We start from the raw sequence: 21,971 nt of genomic DNA on the forward strand, positions 1-21,971 counted from the left end.
TAGAAAGAAAATAACTGTCAACCAATAATATCAGTAAATATTTAGTAAACTAACCTTCAAAAGCAAAAGAGAAAGTAAGACATTCCAAGATTTAAAAAAAGTGGAAGAACTCATTACTAGCAGACTTGTCTTAAAAGAGATACTTAAAGGAAATCTTCAGGATGAAATAAGTCTCTAGACAGTAAGTGAAACATGAAAAAATAGAACACTAGTAAAAATAACTATGTAGATAAATATAATGGTCACATAAATACATTTAGTTTTTAAATAATTTCTTCTCGTTTGAAAGGAAACTGAAAAATAAAAGCAATCATTATAAAACTGTGTTAATGAGTTTATAACATATAAATATGTAACATGGAAATATATAAGCATGACTAAAGGGGTGATAATAGAGCCATATTGGAGTGAAGTGTTTAAATATTATTAGAAATTATGTTGGTATTAATCTGAAATAAGTTTTTAAAAAAGATTTATTTATTTGAGAGAGAGCAGAGCTTGTGCGTGCACACATGAAGAGGGGGAGGGGCAGAGAGAGAGGGAAAGAGAACCTCAAGCAGACTCCCCACTGAGCATGGAGCCCGATGTAGGGCTCAATCCCACAACCCTGAGATCATGACATGAGCTGAAATTAAGAGTCAGACGCTTAGCCTTCAGGTGCCTCCTGAAGTAAGTTGTTTTAAGTTAAGATCCAACATAGAGCCATATGAATTATGAACATGTACCTTATATCAGATCCCTAGATTATATGAAAAACAAATTTGGAGATGGAATGTTAAATAGTTGGTTTGAAAATAATAGTTGGAGATTTCAATACTCCGCTTTTCAGTAATAGGTGGAACAAATAGGCAGAAGATAATCAAGGAAATAGAATACCTGAATAATACTATAATCCACTTGGATTTAAAAGATATCTATATAACACTCTACTCAAAAGCAGCAGAATTCATTTTTCTGAAGTGTACATGGAACATTGCCCAATATATACCAAATATAAGGCCATAAACAAGCCTGGATAAATTCGTTAAATGTATTGTAATTATACAAAATATTCCCTCCAACAGTGAAAGAATGAGATTAGAAATCAATAACAAAAAAAAATGGGAAATTCAGAAATATGTGGAAATTGAACAACACATTCCTGAGTTATCAATGGGTCAAATAAGACATCACAAGGAAAATTAGAACATAATGTGAGACAAAAGAAAGCAAAAGTGCAACCTATTAAAACTAGTACAATGCAGATAAAGCAGTGCTCACAGAGAAAGTTAAGCTGTAAATGCTCATGTTAAACAAAAAAAGGAAGAAGGAATATCTCAAATCAATAACATAAACTACAACCATAAGCAAGTAGAGAAAGAAGAGGAACCAAACTCAAAGCTAGTGGAAGGAAGGAAATAATAAATACAGGCATACCTCAGAGATATTGTGGGTTTAGTTCCAGACCACCACGATGAAGTAAATATTGCAATAAAGTGAGTCAAATGATTTTTTTGGTTGCCCAGTATATATAAAAGTTATGTTTATGCTATACCATAGTTTATTAATTATACAATAGAATTATGCCTAAAGATATACATTAATACCTTAATTAAAAATACTTTATTGCTAAAAAAAACCGTGCTAACCATCATCTGAGCTTTCAGTGTATTATAACTTTTGGACTGGTGGTAAGTCTTGCCTTGATGTTGATGGCTGCTGACTGATCAAGATGGTGGTTGCTGAAAGTTGGAGTGGCTGTGGAAATTTCTTAAAATAAGACAATAAAATTTGCCACATGAGTTGGCTCTTACTTTCATGGAAAATGTCTCTATAGCATGCTATTTGATAGCATTTTATCCACAGTAGAACTTCTTTCAAATTTGGAGTCCGTCCTCTCAAACTCTGCTTTATCAACTAAGTTTATGTACTATTCCAAATCCTTTGTTGTCATTTTAACAGTCTTCCCAGCATCTTCACCAGGAGTAGAAACCCTCTTTAAAAAACACTTATTTTGTTCATCTATAAGAAGCAACTCCTCATCCATTGAAGTTTTATAGCAATATTGCAGCAATTAAGTCATATCTTTAAGCTCCACTTTTAATTCTAGTTCTGCTGCCATTTCCACTACATCCGCAGTGAATTCCTCCACTAAAGTCTTGAATTTCAGTTTGTGGAAAATAATATAATGAAGCACAATAAAACAAAATGCAATAAAGTGAAGAATGCCTGCATTAAAATAAATAAAATAAAGAGCAGAAAAGAAGTAGAGAAAAATCAACCAAACTGAAGTTTGTTCTTTGATGTGACTAAAAAATTGAGAACTTCAATTAGACTCACCATGAAAAAGAGAAACAAGACTCAAATTACTTAAATTTGGATTGAAAGGGTGGTATCACTACTTATTTTATGTGAATTAAAAAACAAAAAAGATTAAGATAATAAGATGAACAGTGGTATCCCTCAAAAGTAAATAACGTAGATGAGATTAACACATTCTTAAAAGATGCAAACCCACCAAAACTGACCCAAGAAGAAATATGAAGTTTGAGGAGACTTATAACAAGCAAGGAGATTGGATTGTAGTGAAAAACTTTCCACAAAGAAAAGCTCTGTCCCTGATGACTTTATTTGTAAATTCTACCAAACATAGAATCAACAGCTACTTCATGTGGTACTTCAAAAACACAGAAGGAAACACTTCCTAACTCGTTCTATGAGGCCAATATTACTAAGAAAAGTTAGCAAAGACATTGTAAGAAAAGGCAATTTCAGATAAATAGCCCTATGAGCATAGATTCAAAAACTTTCAACAAAATATTAGCAAACCAGCAACATAAAAAGGATGATGTATCATGACCAATAGGATTTTTGCCAGCAATGCAAAAATAGATAATAGATAATAGTTTAATGTCAAAATCAATTTGTGGAATACACCATAGTAATAGAATAAATGATAACACATGAATATCTTTCTAATAAAAGCACCAAATTAGAATTAAAGCAAACGTTGTCAATAAGATGGAGGTCATCTATGAAAAGCCCTTAGCTAACATACCTAATGGTGAAAGATTGAGAGTTTTCCCTCTAATACCAGGAATAAGACAACATCTGCTGTCACAACTTCTATTCAAGGTTGTACTGGAAGTTCTAGTCTGGAAAATAAAGCAAAGCAAATGAAAGAAGATATCCAGATTCCAAAGGATGAAATAAAACTCTACTTTCAGATAACATGACTTCATATATAGAAAACCCTAAATAATCTATAAAAGACTATGAGAGTTAGTAAAGTTCAGTATGACTGTAGGATAAAATACCAATATACAAAAATCACTTGTACTTTTTTACACTAGGAATGAACAATCAAAATTGGAGTGAATTCAAGAATTCCATTTATAATAGCATCAAAGAATAAGGTATTTGGAATAAATGTAACAAAAGAAATGCAAGACATTTATGCTGAAAACTGTAACATGCTGAAAGAAATTAAAGACCTATATAAATGGAAAAAAGTCCCATGTTCATGGACTTGAAGACTTAATAGAGTGAGGAAGGCAATAATCCCTATGCTGAGCTACAAATACAGTGGAATATTACTAAGCTGTCAAAAAGAATGAAATCTTTCCATTTGCAATGATGTGGATGGAACTAGAGGGTATTATGCTAAGTGAAATAAGTCGGTCAAAGACAAATACTATATGATTTCACTCATACATGAAATTTAAGAAACAGATGAACATGGGGAAGGGAAGGAAAAATAAAATAATACAAAAGCAGAGAAGGAGGCAAACCACAGGAGACTCTTAACTATAGGGAACATACTGAGGGTTGCTAGAAGGGAGGTGGGTGGGGGAATGGTGTAACTGGGTGATGACATTAAGGAGGGCACTTGAGGTAGTGAACACTGGGTATTGTATGCAACTGATGAATCACTGAATTCTACCACTGAAACTAATAATACAGTATATATTAATTAAATTGAACTTAAATAAAAAATTTAAAAAATAGGGTGCCTGTGAAGATAACAGATTTTACCTGGATAAAACTTTTGAGAAGATAGTATGGGACAATCAAATGGAGATGATCCATAGGGAACTAGCTATAGGGTCACTTGAATAAAGGAAAGGGAGAAGAGCACATGGCTAATAACTTGTGGATTCTTGAATCATCATTTCTGACTGTATCCAGTCTCCACCACATACTAATTTAATCAGGTTGGGCCTTTATTTCTCTTCTCCGTAATATACATAATAATAATACCTAACTTAAAAGGTTGAGTATTATATGTAAATAGTTAAAAAGACTGGGATAAGAAAGTAGGACCAATAGCTAGCTCTTATTTGTGGACCTAGAACTTAAAAGAGGGATATGAGAAGGGGAAATATATTTTGTTGTCACTATTACTCAATTAATTGAGATTTTGGAAGTAAATAGAATTACACAAGAAGAAAATGTATAAGGAGAACCAAACTGAAACCTGGGGAAATTTATTATAGTTTTAATTTGTTTTCAGTTAAATGTGGTTTTAATCTGATTTAAGTTATAAATTGGAGTTTCCTTTAGACTTCAGAAGTACCAGATTAAAATTATATTTGCTTTATTATTTGGCCAAATAAAAGAAGATCTAATTTGACAGTAAAAGCAATTTTATAGTTGTTATTCTAGAAGAGTGGTTATGAAATGGGAAAGGGTTCTGATTTTAATATCCAAAAGTAGGTACTAAATTTGAAAAAATGCTTTGGAAGAAGATTTTTGATAGATAGGATATGGCTGACTAAGGAAAAGATGAAATCAAAGATGACTATCTATTTAATAGCCTGGAGTGCCAGGAGTATAATGATGATATCGACAGTGATAGGAACACTGAGAAGACAGAGAAAATAATGAGCTTGGCTATAGATATGTAAAGTTTTAAGTGTCAGCAGGATATTCAAGTAGAGATATCTTGCAGACAGCCAAAAAATGAGGGCTTGGAGAGTATATAGAGATTAACTTTCTTTTTGCAGCTTTGTGTGTGTTACTTTCATCTTTTAAATTTTATTTCCCTTGGAGATTTGGCCATGTGAATTTCTTTCCTATTACTTTTTATTACTTCATATCATACATATCTAGATATATTTTAAGTTTCCTTATTTTTAATAAAATACCATTATTTTCTCATATGTCTTTCAAAACACTAAGAGGCTTTTTCATTCATTTTCTTCTGTTTATTTTGAAACACTTATGATATTGGTAATAGTTAGCAAAATGTATTAGGTCTACAAACATGCACACACACACACACACACACACACACACACACACACAAATCTAGTTCAGCAGAGTTTCCATGTTTTCAGTTATTTGTCAAAAACTTTCCCATATGTTCTCTTATATTTTTCACATTGTTTCTTTGGCTATATTGATTTGTGTAAATGTTTGAATTTATGGTATTATTTCAAAAGTTCTAGAGGCTTAGGGAGGCCACTGTCAAGCACAGCACGATGACTAACATCCTTCTAGAACTTCATCAGTTTAAATTAAGTTCATAATTTTCTACAGTTCCAAAACCTCTATAGTTCACAGTAGTTTAAGTTGACCTCTACACAAAAGTGTGAATAAAGAATCAAAAAATATGTTTTATAAGAATGGAATAGAAACTTGTGGACACTGAACATGTGAGTAGAGAATATATAAAAATAGAAATGAATATTGGGGAAATTGGCTGCATTAAAAGTAAATTTCAATAATTCTTTAGTGTGTCATTATTTATAAACCTTAGCAGGTTTTCAGGGCAGAGAAAATCAGCCTTTCTGTTCATCCATTCGCATGAAGTAGAGGAGAATTAATCTGATGTATCATTTTGCAGGGCTTTGGACCACATTTATTAGCTGGCCTTTTTCCTTCCTTTAAGTTATCCAAATGGATATATAAATCTTTTCATTCTAAGAAACCTACTATGTCCAAGTTAAATCATATATTCTATTCAGAAATAAAATCTTTTGTTCATCAGAACTCGGTTCTCTAATATTATATATCATTGAGACATATAATATTTTTATTAGGAGCTATTTTTTTTAATCTGCAGCTTTCTACAGGAGCAGCCACGAGATGTTAAACAACATACGCAAGAACCTACCACAAACCAAGAAAAACTGAAAGCTGAAACATTTTGCTAAGGCTTTCTTACTTTGGTATAAAATCCAGCTAATGATTTTCATCTTGAAGGGTGTTTGCCTATTTCTATTGTGGGGGGGGGAGGGGGAAAGCTGCATTTAATACCAGCTAAAACTCATTGTGATTCCAGGTTTTCAAATTGGAGGACCTGGTTTCAAAGAATGATGCAAGAAAGTTTTTCATGTAGATTCCACATATACTTCTATTCGTTCTTTACTGCAGTAATAATACTCTTACTCAGCAATGTTTTGATGGTTTTATTTTCTGATCGTATACCTTTCTCCCTTGCAAAGACAATTACTGTTCCCAACATTGTATTTTCTTTGTCACTGGTTGATGTACTTCTATCAAGCAAAGCAGACATCACCTTTCATACAAGATAAATTTTTTAGGTGGAGAATTGCCCAGGATCCTTCTGAGGCTTTAACAATGGATGAACCATCAGTCTCCACCTGACTGTAATATCTTAAACCTGGATATTGTTGGGACTTCAGACATTTTAAAAACTCATGAACATTATAAATAGAAATATACTCTGACCTCAAAAAAAAGAAGTTTAAAAATATTTCAGGTAATGACATTCAACAATATAGTGATAGGATAGTGGTGTGGGTTGCACAGGTGTTTCCATTCACTAAAACTAATAAAACTATGCCTGTCAGGTCTGTACATTTCATGCTATGTAAACTATACTTCAATAAAAATATTTTAAAATTTCTGTATGACTTATATGCCCTATCAATGGAATTTTCAGCATGATATTTTGTTTTTAGATTGATTTTTCTCTCAGCTCTTTTAAAATAAACTTTGCAGTAGATATTTGTCATTGAAAAGGTTGACCTGATAAATGCTATTTCTTATATGATATGAAAATGATTATACCAAGAAATACTGTGTAAGATATTTAAAAAGCCCAACAATAAGCCTTGCCAAAACATAATGTTTACAGAATAAAAAAAATACTACTAACATCTCATGATTATTTATTAAGTCTACTCTGTAAGGAAGATATTCAGATGATGTTTTTTCTACTTGAATTATTTGCCTAGCTGTTGTAGAGTGCCTTTGAAAATGGTTGCAAATCAGAACTCAGACAACATTCAAAAAGTGCAAATATAGCAGTTTACTAATTTGATAATTTTGTTATAGTACCAGTTATAAACAAAATCTAGTTTCTTTGTAATAATATAAAGATCTAATAATAGGATAAAAGACTAGGAAAAAATAGTTTGGTTTAGAAACTTAGAAATATATTTGTTTAACATATTTATTAAAATTTACTATATGATAGGCACTATTTAAAACATTGGGGACATGGTAATTTAAAAAAATTAAAAAATCATCATCATGAAATAAAAATATGTAATAATGTAGATTATGAAGGAAAAAAAGATAGTGGATTAAGGGAGGATAAGGGAGTGATGGAAAGTGATGCTCTAAAGAGAATGCTTAGGAAAGCCATCTCTGAGGAGGTAATATTGGAACAGAGTTCTGAATAAGGAGAGAAAAATACAGTAAAGGTTTGGCAACGATTGTTTCCACCAGAGGGAATGTGAGACAGTAGAGTAATACTATCTTCTCTGAATAGTTTAAATTCCAAATTCTTTCAAAGTATTACATGACCAAAACAAAAAACAAACAAAAAAACAAACAAACAAAAAAAAACCCTTTGGTATCAATATATTTCTTGATATTTTACATTTTAAAATATAATCCATGTAGCAAATTGCCTGTAACTGGTAATATATCTAGAGTCTTATTATTTTTTCTACATTAGTGCAATAGCCAACCGACTGGTATCTCTTTGTCCCTTTTTCAACACAGATCTGTGGTATTTCATTCAGAAATGAGGTCAAACCATATAATTCCTGTGTTCAAAACCATGTAATTTCTCCCCATCACTCAGAGTAAAAGGCAAAGTTCTGGCAATGGTCTTCTATGATCCATGTGGTCTGGCCCACGACTCTTCCCTCTAATCCAACAGTAGTGCCTTTCCTACTCTTTCAGGAAAACACCAGGCTTGTTCCTAATTTAGAGACTTTGCACTGGCTTTTTGCTGTGCTTGGAATATTTCCTTCTGAGGTGACTATTGGTTATTGATTTATTTCTTTATAGTCTTGACCAAATTTACCTTTCTCTATACTCCACCAAACATTCTCATCCTTCCTACTTAGCTCCATTTTATCCCCAATTATCATTGTCTAACTACTATGCAATTTATGTGTTTTGGTTTTTTTTATGTGTCTTCCCATTTAGAATTTAATATTCATAACTTCTCAGTTTAACTAAGGTGTTCCAAGTGTCTAGAACAGTGACTAGCATAGAACTGGTCCTTAATACATATATTTTGATTGCATAAAATAGCAGAGTAAAGGAAATTTAATATTTTATCCATAATGAAAAGCAGAGATTATTTACAGTGAGTTCTTCATTATTTATATCCACGTAATATCAGCAATATCCTTATTTATGTTGATTCAATACTGTGCATTGTTTTTTCTGACTTAGAATCTGTTAGGACAAAAATTGAGGGTAGTTGAAAATTAATCAGCATAGGAAATAATAATTCCTTATATATCTTTCAAAATTGAAAGTAACTATATTCTATAGCAGCTATGTCTTTTAGTTCTGATTCAGTTGACTTGGATGGTATTACATCATATGTAGCTGCGTTTCCCAACACTGAAACTGATGCCGCTGATGCTGAGGTACAAGGGAGTATGACTGGCAACTGTGCTTTAGAGTGGGCTCCACACATACATGAGAAATGCTACATGTGAAGGATATCTTCAGGTATGATGAACCATCTGGGGACCCCTGTAGCAAACAATGTTGCAAATGACTAACTGTTATAAGATATAATGGAGTTGCTCTGAGAAATGGTAACAGTATACATGACAGAAACAGAGTTTGGGTAAAACAGATAAATAACTTCATAGCCTTTCAGCATCCAGCTAATGGACACCAGTAGGAACTCCAAGCAGACACTGTGTCTCTTTACTAATAGGTCCCTCTGTGACCATACAGGGCACGTATACTGGGGAGTGAAGAATAGGGAAGTCACTTAGCTCCTCTGTCCACATACCCTGCAGAGCTTTCTGTCCACAATTTTCAAAACTCTCTTATACTTCTGGATATTGCTTTCCCTCAGGGAGAAAAGTATATCAAAACATAAAAAGTTACTCTAGTTGTTTGAAATAACTTTTTTTAGGGAAGAGTAAGCCAGCAATTTAATAGAAGAGGGCAGATGATCACACTTGTGGAAAAAGTATTTTCCATCTGGTATCTATAATGCTATACAAGAAGATTTTAAAAATGTATGGTGTTCTTTGGGTTACAGGTAAAAAAGCAAATAACAAAGCATAAATAATAAAATGGATCCAAGAGAGTTCATGTAAATATTTGTCTAACATTGTACAATCATTGCCCAGACCCAAAGTGATATTCACAGGTCCAGAAGGCAACTGACTGTCAAACTTAAATATTTCCTATTTGAATGCCTTCTGTGGCTTTCAAGGTGGATTCATTGATGTATCTTGAACCTGAAATGTCAATACCTACACATATAAGATATCAGGATCTCTAAAAAATAGTTTTAATTCAGTTGAAAAATCAAAAAGCAGATGACACCTGAAGAAAGGGCATTTCGAAGATACACTGAACATACAAACTCTCTGTTATAGTACTACTTGTCTTTTTAGAGCTACCCAGAATTACACTCTGGAGGCAGAACAGAGATTTTTTTTTTTTTTTCACTTTCTGTGGCGAAACCAGTGGTTGTATATTGAATATCTTTGACTATATTCTTACACAGAACAAAGCTACTTTTGTTTATTACTTCCCAACTAGTTTAAAAAATGTGTACATTGACATCTAAAAATTGAGATTCAATATGAAATGGTCACAGGAGAAAATACATTGTCTAATATTAGTTGGACAAAAGTAGTAGTCTTAAAAATATAGTTTCACCAACTATTCTATAAATTCTTCTCCCATTATTGTTTTTTTCCTTCAATCTGAGTTAATGTGTTTATAGAGTTTTTTCTGTAATGTATGTTTCATAGTCGTTATAATAACAATTTTTCCTGATTTTTCGTGCTTATTTAGGTCATTAACAATTCAGAGGTGGACCTGTGATCTTTCCTCTTAGCTATCTTCAGCACCTTGCATTCTATTAGGGCACACATTTTACACTTTACAAGGTATCTATAACAATGTAAGCAACAAATACATGGGTAGATGCTTCAGAATAAATTAGCATACCCAACTGCTTTCTAATTTAATTGTTTCATTTATCCACAAACATAAATATTTACTGTGTACCTATTAATGCCAGGTGCTAAGAAGGCAGCTATTTACCCACTATCCTCTAAGTCTCTATAATCTGGAACAGGGAGATAAGTTAATAAAACATATTATAATGGCATGAAAATGTGTACCACTATATAAGGTGCAACTTAAGGAATATGAAGTCATTTATATTTGTCTGTGAAGACTAGGAAAGACTTTACAGCTGAGTCTTGAAAGTGTGAAAGTATGAGATATTGGAACACATGACAGGCAGATGGAGAAACGTGAGCAAAGGAAATGGAAATGTATAATGTATGTTTTGGGGAAATCTGACTTTCAAGAGTTCTATTTCAGCATCACAGGGCATGGGAAGGATGAAAATAAAGCCACATGCAGAGGAAAGTTCAAGTCTGATATGCTAAACTTAAGATAGAAGCCATATGATTAATAATTCAGTTAATCATAGGGAATTGAAAGTAAAATAATGTGATATTAATGGGAAACCTATGGCAAAAAATAAGTCCAGAATATGGAATACTCACCAGCAGTATTGGTCAAACAAGAGGTAAGTTCATCTAACAGGACAGAAAAAAAAAAATGGAAAAAGAATGAAAAATCGTCTTTCACTTATTTATATAGGTGGGGCTGGAATTCCAGGACTTTAATTAAAGGATGACTTTTGGATATGAGGGCAGTCTGTGACATCTGTCACTCCATTGATCTCAAGGATTGATTCAGTTGATCTGGCTGGCTAAGGTGGTATTGCCTTTCCCTCACTGCTCCATGTGTGTTCCTCATGAAGTTGTATGCTGGGCTAAAGAGGAGAATTAATCTTTGGTCAAGGGTATTTGAGTAGCTGCATCCCCTGTTAGAACCTCCATACAAGCTTTTACAATCTACTTGTAGGAAAATGTAGTCAAGCTTACAAACAAACAAACAAACAAAAAAGCCAAAACCCCAAAACACACACACACACACACACACACACACGAAATTACTCTGAAGAAGGCCATAGAACAAAGATATTATTTGGTCTGGAGATAATTTTTAGACATTTGAATTCACTTTTTCTTTTCTGTGAAAATGATGAATCCCAAGGAGATTTCTAGAATTTTGCAAGGTCTCACAGGTAATTAATGAGAGAAAAAAATCCAAGCTTTCTAAAATTGTGCATGGTTGCATTCCTTAGAAACAAACAAACAAAAAGTTGCATCGTATGTTATTTGTAATCTCATTTTAAGATATTTTAGAGAAATTTTAGGTTTGCAACAAAAAATGAAAGGGAGATACAGAGATTTCCTGTATATTTCCCGCATAGCCTCCTCTATTTTCAACATCATTCACCTGGATGGTGATTTTTTTTTACATTTTTTTACATTAACACATCATAATAACCCAAAGTCCATAGTTGACCTTAGAATTCACTTTTGCTGTCCATTCTCTGGGTTTGGACAAATGAATAATGGCATATGTCTATTATTATAATATTATACAGAGTAATTACACTGCCCTAAAAATTCTCTGTACTCTGCCTATTTATCTTCCTCCCAACCCCAATTCTCTACTGATCTATAGTCTCCATAGTATGGCTGTTCTAGAAGGTCATAGTTGGAATCATCTGTTATAACCTTTTCAGATTGGCTTATTTCACTTAGTAATTTGCATTTACGATTTCTCATATTTTTCCATACTTGATAGTTCATTTTAAAAACATCCACATGCAGGTTTCTATGTGACATAAGTTTTCAGCTCCTTTGGGTAAATACCGAGGAGGATGACTATTGGATTGTATGCTAAGAAGATACTTAGCTTTGGAAGAAATTGCTAAACTCTTTTCCAAAGTGGCTATCTCACTTTGTATTTTCATTAGCAATGAATGAGAGTTCTAGTTTTCCAGATCCTTACCAGGATTTGGTCTTGTCACTGTTCTGGATATTGTCCATTCTGATGAGTCTATGTTGGTATCTCATTGTGCATTAATTTGCATTTCTCTGATGATATATGATGTGGAACATCTTTTCATATCCTTATTTTTCATCTGTACATCTTCTTTGTTAAGGGTCAAGCAGGTCTTTGGCCCATTTCTTAATCAGGTGTTTTTGTTTTCTTATTGATGTATTTTAAGAGTTCTTTGTACATTGTGTACAGGTCTTTATCAAATGGATTTTTTTCCAATTTTTTTCCTCCTAGACTGTGGTTTGTCTTCTAATTATCTTTATATTATCTTTTGCATAGCAGAAGTTTTTAATTTGAAGGAAGTCTGGCTTATCAGTTATTTGTTTAATGGATTGTGTATTTGGTATTTTATCTTTTTTAAAAGACATTACCATGCTCAAGGTTTTCCAGGGTTCCTCCCGTGTTATCTTCTAAGAGTTGATAGTTTTGCATTTTATGATTAGGTCTCTGATATATTTTGAATTAATCTTTGTGAAGGATGTAAGGTGTTCATCTAGATTTACTTTTTTGCATGTGGATTTGTAGTTGTTCAGCACCATTTGTTGAAGAGATCATCTTTATTCCCTTGTATTGCCTTTATTCCTTTACCAAAGATCAGTTGCCTATATTTATGGAGTTCTCTGATTTGTTCCATTGATCTATTCATCTGTTCTTTTATCAAAACCACACTGTCTTGATTACTGTAGCTTTATGGGAAGTCTTGACATCACATCGCATAGCATCAATCCTCCAACTTTGTTTTTCTCTTTCAATATTGTGTTGACTATTGTGATTCTTTTGCCTCTTCAAATGAACTTTAGAATCAGTAAACATCCATAGAATAACTTGCTAGGGTTTTGGTTGGGATTACATTTAATCTACAGATCAAGTTGGGAAGAATTGATATCTTGACTGTAATCTTATTTTGATTATATGTGGGTTATTACGATCCCCAAATTATCCCGACTGTGATGAGACCTCTTGTTCCAGTTCATATGTTTGGCTAACAAATTTTGAACATGTATTATACTGTGCAATCAGTGATGGACCCAGGGAGTACAATATAAACAGAGAGATATGGTTCCTGTTATTCTGGAGTTTTATTTATTGGAGGAAAGATAGCTATTGAACAAGCGGTTATAAGATTGTTAATTCTAGGAAAGAAAGAAAAATGATAAGGTGACATTGCATATAGTCAAACTCCCTTATCCTCAGATTTGCTTCTGAATCCTTCAGTGCAGTTTGATCATTGTTCTTTGATATGTGCTAAGGGGACACTTGGGTTTTTTTGTGGTTTTTTTTGTTGTTGTTTTGTTTGTTTGTTTTGGAGAATTGCCTATTCAAACCTTTTGTTCATTTTTAATTGAGTTATTTGTCTTTCTATTGTTAACTTGTAAATGTTCTTCATATAACCCGGATACTAGACCCCTTTTGGATATATGATCTGTAAAAACTTTTCCCAATTTATGATTTATCTTTTTCCTTTCTTGATAATGCTCTTTGAAGCACAGAAGTTTTCAATTTTAATGAATTTCAATTTATCTATTTTTCTTGGGTTTCTTGTGCTTTAGGTATCATATCAAAGAAATAATTGCATAACCATGTTTACAAACTCAAATGCCTGTATTTTCTTCTAAGTATTTTTTTATTTTAGCTCTTACATGTAGGAATATAATTCATTTTTAGTCAATTTTTTATATGATGTGATATAAGGATCAAATTCATTCTTTTGCGTGTGGATATCTGGTTGTCTTAGCACCATTCATTGAAAAGATAACCCTTTTCCCCATTGAATTATCTTGGCACCTTTGTTGAAAATCCATTACCAATAAATGTAGGGGTTTATTTCTGGATTTCAGGTTTTTTTTCAGTGATCTACATGTTTATACTTGATTCAATATCACATTGCATTAAATCTGTAGAGGAGTTTGGGTATTATCTTGCCATTAAGCAATATGAATTTGCTAATCATGAATGTGGTATGTCTTTCTGTTTTTTTAGGTGTTCTTCAATTTATTTCAATGATGTTTTGTAGTTTTAAGCTTACAAATAAATGCATAATTTGATTCAGTTATTCCTGAGTATTTTATTATTTTTGATGGTATAGTAAAAAGAATTATTAATTTCAATTTTAATTGTTTATCATAGTGTAGAAATTAAACTAGTTTTAGTATACTGATGTTATATTCTGGAAAATTACTGAATTAATTTATTAGCTCTGTTTTTTACGGATTGTTTAGTATTTTCTATTTTTCAGAATGGGTCATTTCAATTGAGCTATCTTCAAGTTCACTGATTTTTTTTTCTTCCTGCTCAAATTTATAGTTGACCTCCTCTAGTGAATTTTTCTTTGTAGTTATTGGAATTTTCAACTTTAGAATTTCTATCTGCTTCTTTCTTTTTTCCTCTTTTCCTTGATATTTGTTTGTTGAAACACTATCCCCATACTTTCTATTAGTTCAGTAAACTTTTAATTTTTTTAAGTAGAATTAACATGTAGGGTTATATTAGTTCCAAGTGTACAATATAAAATTCAACAATCCTATATATTACTGAGGGCTTACCAAGATAAGTGTACTCTTATTCTCCTTTACCTATTTCACCCACCCCCCCCTACTCACCTTCCCTCGGGGAACTACCACTTTGTCCCTTATATTTAAGAGTCTTTTTGTTTGTCTCTTTTTTTGATTTGTTCAGTAGACATTGCTTTTGTTAGTTCTTTAGAAATATTTAAAATAATTGATTTAAAGTCTTTTTTTTTTATTATTAAGTTCAACAACTGCATCTGCTCAGGGACAGTTTCTATGGAATAATTTTACTGTGTATGGGCCATGTTCTTTTGTTGTTTTTACACATCTCATAATTTTTGGTTGAAAAATAACATTTTAAATAATGAAGATAGTTACTTTTAACATCATCTCCTCAAGTTTTTTTGTTATTTTCTTTATTGTAGGTTTGTTTTTTGTTTCTTTGTTTGTTAGGTCTAGGGACTTTTCTGTAATGATTCTGTCAAATCTGTATTCTTTGTCATGTGTGTTTACTGAAGTCTCTGTTTAATTAATTTAGTGATTGGCTAATGATTGAACAAAAAGTTTCTTAACTTCCTGGAACCACTAATTTCCCCAAACTTTGTGGACAATTTTTTTATGAATGTAGGTTGATGTGATGTAGGCCAAGAGTGAACTGATCAAGAAAGAATTCTTGAGATGTTTTTGGTGCAAAAAGGTGTTTTTACTAAAGCAAGGGGACAGTACCCTTGGGCAGAGGAGCTGCCTTCTGATTGTGAGGAGTGACGGATTATATACTTTTAAATTGTGGGGATAGAGATACAGGAAATCTGTAAAGAGATTTTCATATGTTAAAGAAAATTGATACAATCCTGGAGGTCTGGCTATTGTCAAGCTAAGGTTGTTTTTTGCCTCTAGCAAAGCAGCAGTTATGAATTCCTTGAGGAATGTACTAGTATGCCAGTCTCACGTATTTATTAATGGGCTGAAAGGTGTAATGAAATTTAACTTCACTTCTTTTGCCATTGTTCTTCTCATAACAGGTTATCTCTTCAATATTCAGCCTGACTTTGACAACCCTGCCTTAGATTTGACTTCTTACTCAGGTGTCTTCTAAATGTTAGCTAAAGAGTAGAGATTAGGACCTTCTCAGATTTTCCTAAATTCATGTACAGTCCTTGGTAGGCTAAAAGCTTTCTGTGTGCATGTGTCCTTCTAGATTCTGAGGAATATATGGAATTTTATGAGGCCATTGTGAACACTTCATTACCCTGATTTTCCGTTAATGTTTTTTGGTCAATTGTTTGTTCCAACTCTTATTCACAGTGTTAAGCTGTGAAGTTTAACAATTGACTGTAATTGTTTTCAAAAAATGACTCTGGGGAAAAAGCTTTTCACACAGAGTGAGCTCTAAGTCATGTTCAATACAAAGAGCCTTGCAAGTGGGGTCTTCCAGGATACCAACAGATCTGTAAAACAATGACAGTTCTCCGAGTGCCTGGGTGGCTCAGTAGGTTAAGCATCTGCCTTCGGTTCAGGTCATGATCCCAGGGTCCTGGGATAGAGCCCACATCAGGCTCCTTGCCCAGTGGGGAGCCTGCTTCTCTCTCTCCCTCTGCCTGCAGCTCTGCCTTCTGTGCTCTCTCTCTCTTTCTCTCTGTCAAATAAATAAATAAAATCTTTAAAAAAAAAAAAAAGAACGACAGTTCTCTTGGAATGAACTTTGAAGGAGCTACAGCCCTATACTTCTCCCTCCAATGTCCTTAATGTTCTGGTTTTCACCGTAAATATGAGTTGATATTTTTCAGCTCACTTGCAGCTGTAGAATGGGGAATGGGGCTAGGACAAGTTACAATACAGTAAAGCTCACAGTTCCTACCAAGATTCGGTCCTTTTTCTTGCATAAACACTCCTGGATTGTTGCAAGGCTTTGGTTAATTTCCAGAGTTTGAAAAAGTTGATTATGATAATCCCTACTAGTTTTCTTATTGCTTTTATGGAGGAGAGAATTTGGGGTGATCCTTACTTCACCATTTTTGCTGGCATCTATAAAATGAATATACAGTATATTAAATATAGTTGTGACAATTTCCATTTTTTCATTTAGTGCACAATTTTGAAAAATAATATATATTTTCCTAATTAGTACAGTTATAAATACTACAATATCCTATGATACTAACTTCTACAAAATGTAGTGCTATTCGGTAAATTATTATATAATTATTCTGGACATTCAATCATGGTTAAACTTTCCAGAATATACACAATCTATACATATATAGTTTTTGTTTCTGGGGCAGTTTTCATGCCAGTTCAAATCATCAGTTAATCTGTTCCTTCATTCATGCATGCGTGTATTCATCTATCCATTTATATATGTTTATTTGACAAATATTTATTCAATATCTGCTTTGTGTTAGGTTTACCAGAAGCTGAAAATGAAATGAGAAGCTTAGAATAGAATGATGAAATATGTTTTATATATAAATATATATATAACTCAAATATATACATAATTCATATATATTCAAATATATATTACTCAAATGTGTATATATTATATATGTATATATGAGTAAAATTACAAGGATCCAGAAAAGTAGTCATACAATTGAACACCTGTGTGTCACATGCAATTATTGAAAAGTATAGGATACATGTGAACTGCATGGTACATGAAACATTATCTTGAATAATCTTGAATAATAACTGTAATTTGTACAGTGATTTTATAAAAGGTCAAATTAATATATTTGCATATGACTCATTATGTTACAACCTATTAATTTAGGAATAGGTTTTTTTCTAGTTTTTTTTTCTTTACATTGAGTTATAATTGACATATATAACATTAGTTCAGGTGTAAAACATAATGATTCAAGATATGTATATACTGCGAAATAATCTTAGATGCTGCTAAATAATATTGCCAAAATCCCAGGTAATGTGGCTTATTTTAAAGAATGCCTCATACTAAGATGTATACATATTAATTATTTCTTTAAGATTTATTTATTTTAGAGAGTGAGTGTGAAAGTGAGGGAAGGGACACAGAGAGGGAGAGAGAGAGAGAATCTCCAGCAGATTCCCTGCTGAGCATGGAGCTCCATGCAGGGCTCCAAGGCCTGATGTCACAACCCTGAGATCATGACCTGAACCAAAATCAGGAGTTGCTTAACCCACTGAACCACCCAGGTGCCCATATATTAATCATTTCTTAAATAAGATGTATATTTGTACAAATATAATTATACATAATCAGGTGGCAATCCCCAAATGAAAAGCACAAGAACCTTTGCAGTTCCTTTCCCCAAGAATACTTTTCCTAGGTATCAGCATGGTTCAGCTTATCTCCTTCGTATTGCTCCACTTCCTTTTCTAAGACAGATTTCCTCATCAGCCAATGGGAAGTAGTACATCTCTTACCACTTTATTTTTCTTCATAATGTTTCTCTTTTCCTAAAATATCTCATATTTTTCCTATCTCATTGTCAGTTTTGTTTACTGCTGCATTCTTCTCATCTAGAATAGCTGTAGTATATACTCAACAAATCTTCGTTGAATTTTATGTTTCTGTGCAGACTAAGCCTCATTTTTTTTTTCTTATTTACCTGTGCTACACCTATTACAGTGCTCTGTAGAGCACATCTTGTTTCTCCTTTTTTGGTGAATATTGCCATCTTTTCCCTTGGTTTGATGAGTAGAAAAGTAAAGTACTTTTTCCCAAGCACTGTGTTATCAAAATTTTTAAACTGCAAGTAATATCTTCTTTCTTAAATTATAAACTATTCTTAGCCTTTCTATTGAGTCCTAGAATATAAATTATAGCAGAGATGCCTTCAGTCTTCTTTAAAAGCTTATTTCAAAATTCTTGGATACTAACATTGTTTTTGGATGGCTGTGTTTGTTATTTGATCAGCTAGCTAATATAATACATAACTATAATATAGAACTACTTCTCAGATTGTAATGTGGTTGGACTAATGTTCAATGGTATATGGATCCATGGTAATACCAAATGGAAGCTCCTTGTTATAAAATCCTGAGGGCACAGCTGATCCAATAACAAAGTTTTGACACTCTAGGTTCCTGTATTATCTTTTCTACTACTATCATATTTTAAAGAATTATTTCTATAGCTTTTTTTTGTGGTGACAATTTAATGAGTGCCAGCTTTTGTTTCAAACTGTGGAACTAGACACATGGCCTTAGGCAACATTTTAATGATTTCAGATTTAAAATGAAGTTTCTGCTCATGATGTTCATTATACCTTTTAAAAGTAACCAACACTTTCCTAATGCCATTATTTAGTCACCTACCTCATATACTTCTGCTTATTTCTAATTACTTCAAAGATTGACTGAGATTGAGGTCTACATTTTAATACATGGGCTGGCAAATTGATAAAAGATCTGGAATGATATTTACCCCAACTAGAAAACACTATTAAGGATATAAAAAGGAACCGTTTGGCCAGAATGTCTTTCATTGTGTCTGGTGTCTTGTTGGTATAAAGCAAGACTTACTGGAGTCAGATACCCACTGGCAAATCTTCCTATCACTGTTGCACTGAAAAACAACCTCCAGCCTTTTAGAAAATTAGATTTGTCAACTTTATTGAGTTGTGTGGCGAATACACAGTAGATGAGGATGGAAGATTATAACTTAAGCCCTTAAAGTCCTTTCAGTTATTGAAGACTATGATGTGTTTGTCTTCTGAGAATGTGCACTGAGTTTCATAAATGGCTAATGAGATATTATATTAATATTTTGACTTTTCTTGTGAACATGCCTAAGAATATTTTATTATTTCTTTGTGTAGAATTTTGGGAGCATTATTACTACAAAAGAGAACTCGAATTCATATTTTTAAAAAAATTAAGTTGAAAATAGAAAACATACCACATGACACAAGATGTGTGATTCACTGTATGAACAGAGGAAAACTTTGAGGCATTTATTTTGAAGCTGTCTTCAACTCCATGGTAAGAATGTATAACTTTAAAGAAGGAAATGATGCTGAAGACCATATAGTTTATTTTATGTAATTTTATATAAATAAAAATATATGTAAATATTTATATGTGGATAATATATCATAAGTCTGTTAAATGATTTCATATAAGTCAGTTAGTTGAGATATCTACTAAAATAAGCTGGGCATGACTCCTATTTCTGTGAACTTCTATAAGCATGTTAACTTTTGTATAGGCATGACTATTGTACTGTCTTACTTAATATTTTGGGATTTTTATATGCAATTAAAAAGTGTTATAAGCATATGCATGCATATATAGATGGATATATAGTTACCATTGGTAAATATATGCATATGTTTATGAACACACATGACACCATGGAGAGAACTCTCATGAAATAGAATGTCCTATTAAATCTAAATTATTATCAAATATAGCTTAGCCAGTACCTTTGGAAAATTTCCTTTTATGCACTTTGACCTCAGGATTTATTGAATAATGTATTTTTACACTTATTTTAAAGGCTAATTTTAAAGACTTTTTTTGTTACTCAAGTCTCTCTTTTTTTATTTTTAAAGATTTTATTTATTTATTCAACAGAGAGAGAGCCAGCCAGTGAGAGAGGGAACACAAGCAGGGGGAGTGGGAGAGGAAGAAGCAGGCTCATAGCAGAGGAGCCTGATGTGGGGCTCGATCCCAGAACGCCAGGATCACGCCCTGAGCCGAAGGCAGACGCTTAACCGCTGTGCCACCCAGGCGTCCCTCAAGTCTCTCTTTTAAGCTAGTTTTAAATAATCTAAATTTATTGGTTCAAGCCACTAATAATACAAATTTATTGGTTCAAGCCACTATAATACAAATATTACCCTGGAACACTAAGTATATGCGTGAATATAAAAGGTTAGTTGCTTAGTCATTTTACTGTTTTTATTTTTATTTTTGTTCTGGTATAATCAACATACAGTGTTATATTAGTTCCAGGTGTACAAATAGTGATTCAACCATTCTACACATTACTCAGTCCTCATCAAGATAAATGTACTTTTAATCCCCTTCACCTCACTCATCCCCTCATCCACCTCTCCTCTGGTAATTATCAGTTCTCTATATTTAAAAGTCTACTTTTTTATTATTGTTTTTATAATGTCTTATTTAATATTATCCACAGAATGCCTGCATATCTATCTATCATTTCTCAATTACCATATTCAGTGGGCTTATAAAAAGATCAGCCCAATGAATAGAATTTCTTTAATAAAAACATATTTTAATGTATCTAATATATGAATTATATGAATCTATGAATGATATGAATCTCAGTTCATAAATTTAAGAGTACCAGAAAAGTCTAATTTCTTTAGTTTGACATACATACATAGTTTGTATGTCAAAGTATGCTCCTAAACTTACACTCTGGGGGAAGAGTTAGAAACTAAGTAACAGGCATTATCTAGGCTAGGATCAACACCTCAGATATGCATTGCAGGAGAGGGGTGGCACCAGGCACTAGATTTTTGTCCATGTCAGTTATTATTGAGATGCTCATGGCTTACTTAGCAAGATGTCTTCTGATCTAGTCACTCTGTTGCTTTCATGCAATAACTGAGAATAAGTACCTCTGATAATTGGAGTTTTGGGGTCTTGAGTCTAGCCTTTACTGATGCATCACAGGCAACTTTTATGAGATTTTACCACACTTCAACCTGGATTCTCCCAAGGAACAATAAGGAAGAATGTTCAGTGTCTTAACCTGGCTGTCATGGCAAAATTCCATAAACTGTGTAGCTTGAACAACAGAAATTTATTTTCTCACAGTTTTGGAGGCTGGAAGTCCAAATACAAGGTGTTAGCATGGTCCAGTTTGGTGAAAGTTCTCTTTGTTCTTTACAGATGGTTGCCTTCTTAGTGTGTCTTTGCATCGCAAAGAGAGAAATAGTAAGCTCTTGGGTGTTTCTTCTTAGAAGGGCATTAATCCCATCCTAAGGGTCCCACCATCATGACCTAATCTAAACGTAATTATCTCCCAATACCCCATTTCCACATACCATCACACTGGGGGATAGGGCTTCAACATATGAATTTTGAGGGAACAAATTCAGTCCACAGCACTCAGCTCCAAGT

Source organism: Ursus maritimus, unplaced genomic scaffold, assembly GCF_017311325.1.
Source record: "Ursus maritimus isolate PB19 unplaced genomic scaffold, ASM1731132v1 scaffold_8, whole genome shotgun sequence".
NCBI classification, from domain to species: domain Eukaryota; kingdom Metazoa; phylum Chordata; class Mammalia; order Carnivora; family Ursidae; genus Ursus; species Ursus maritimus.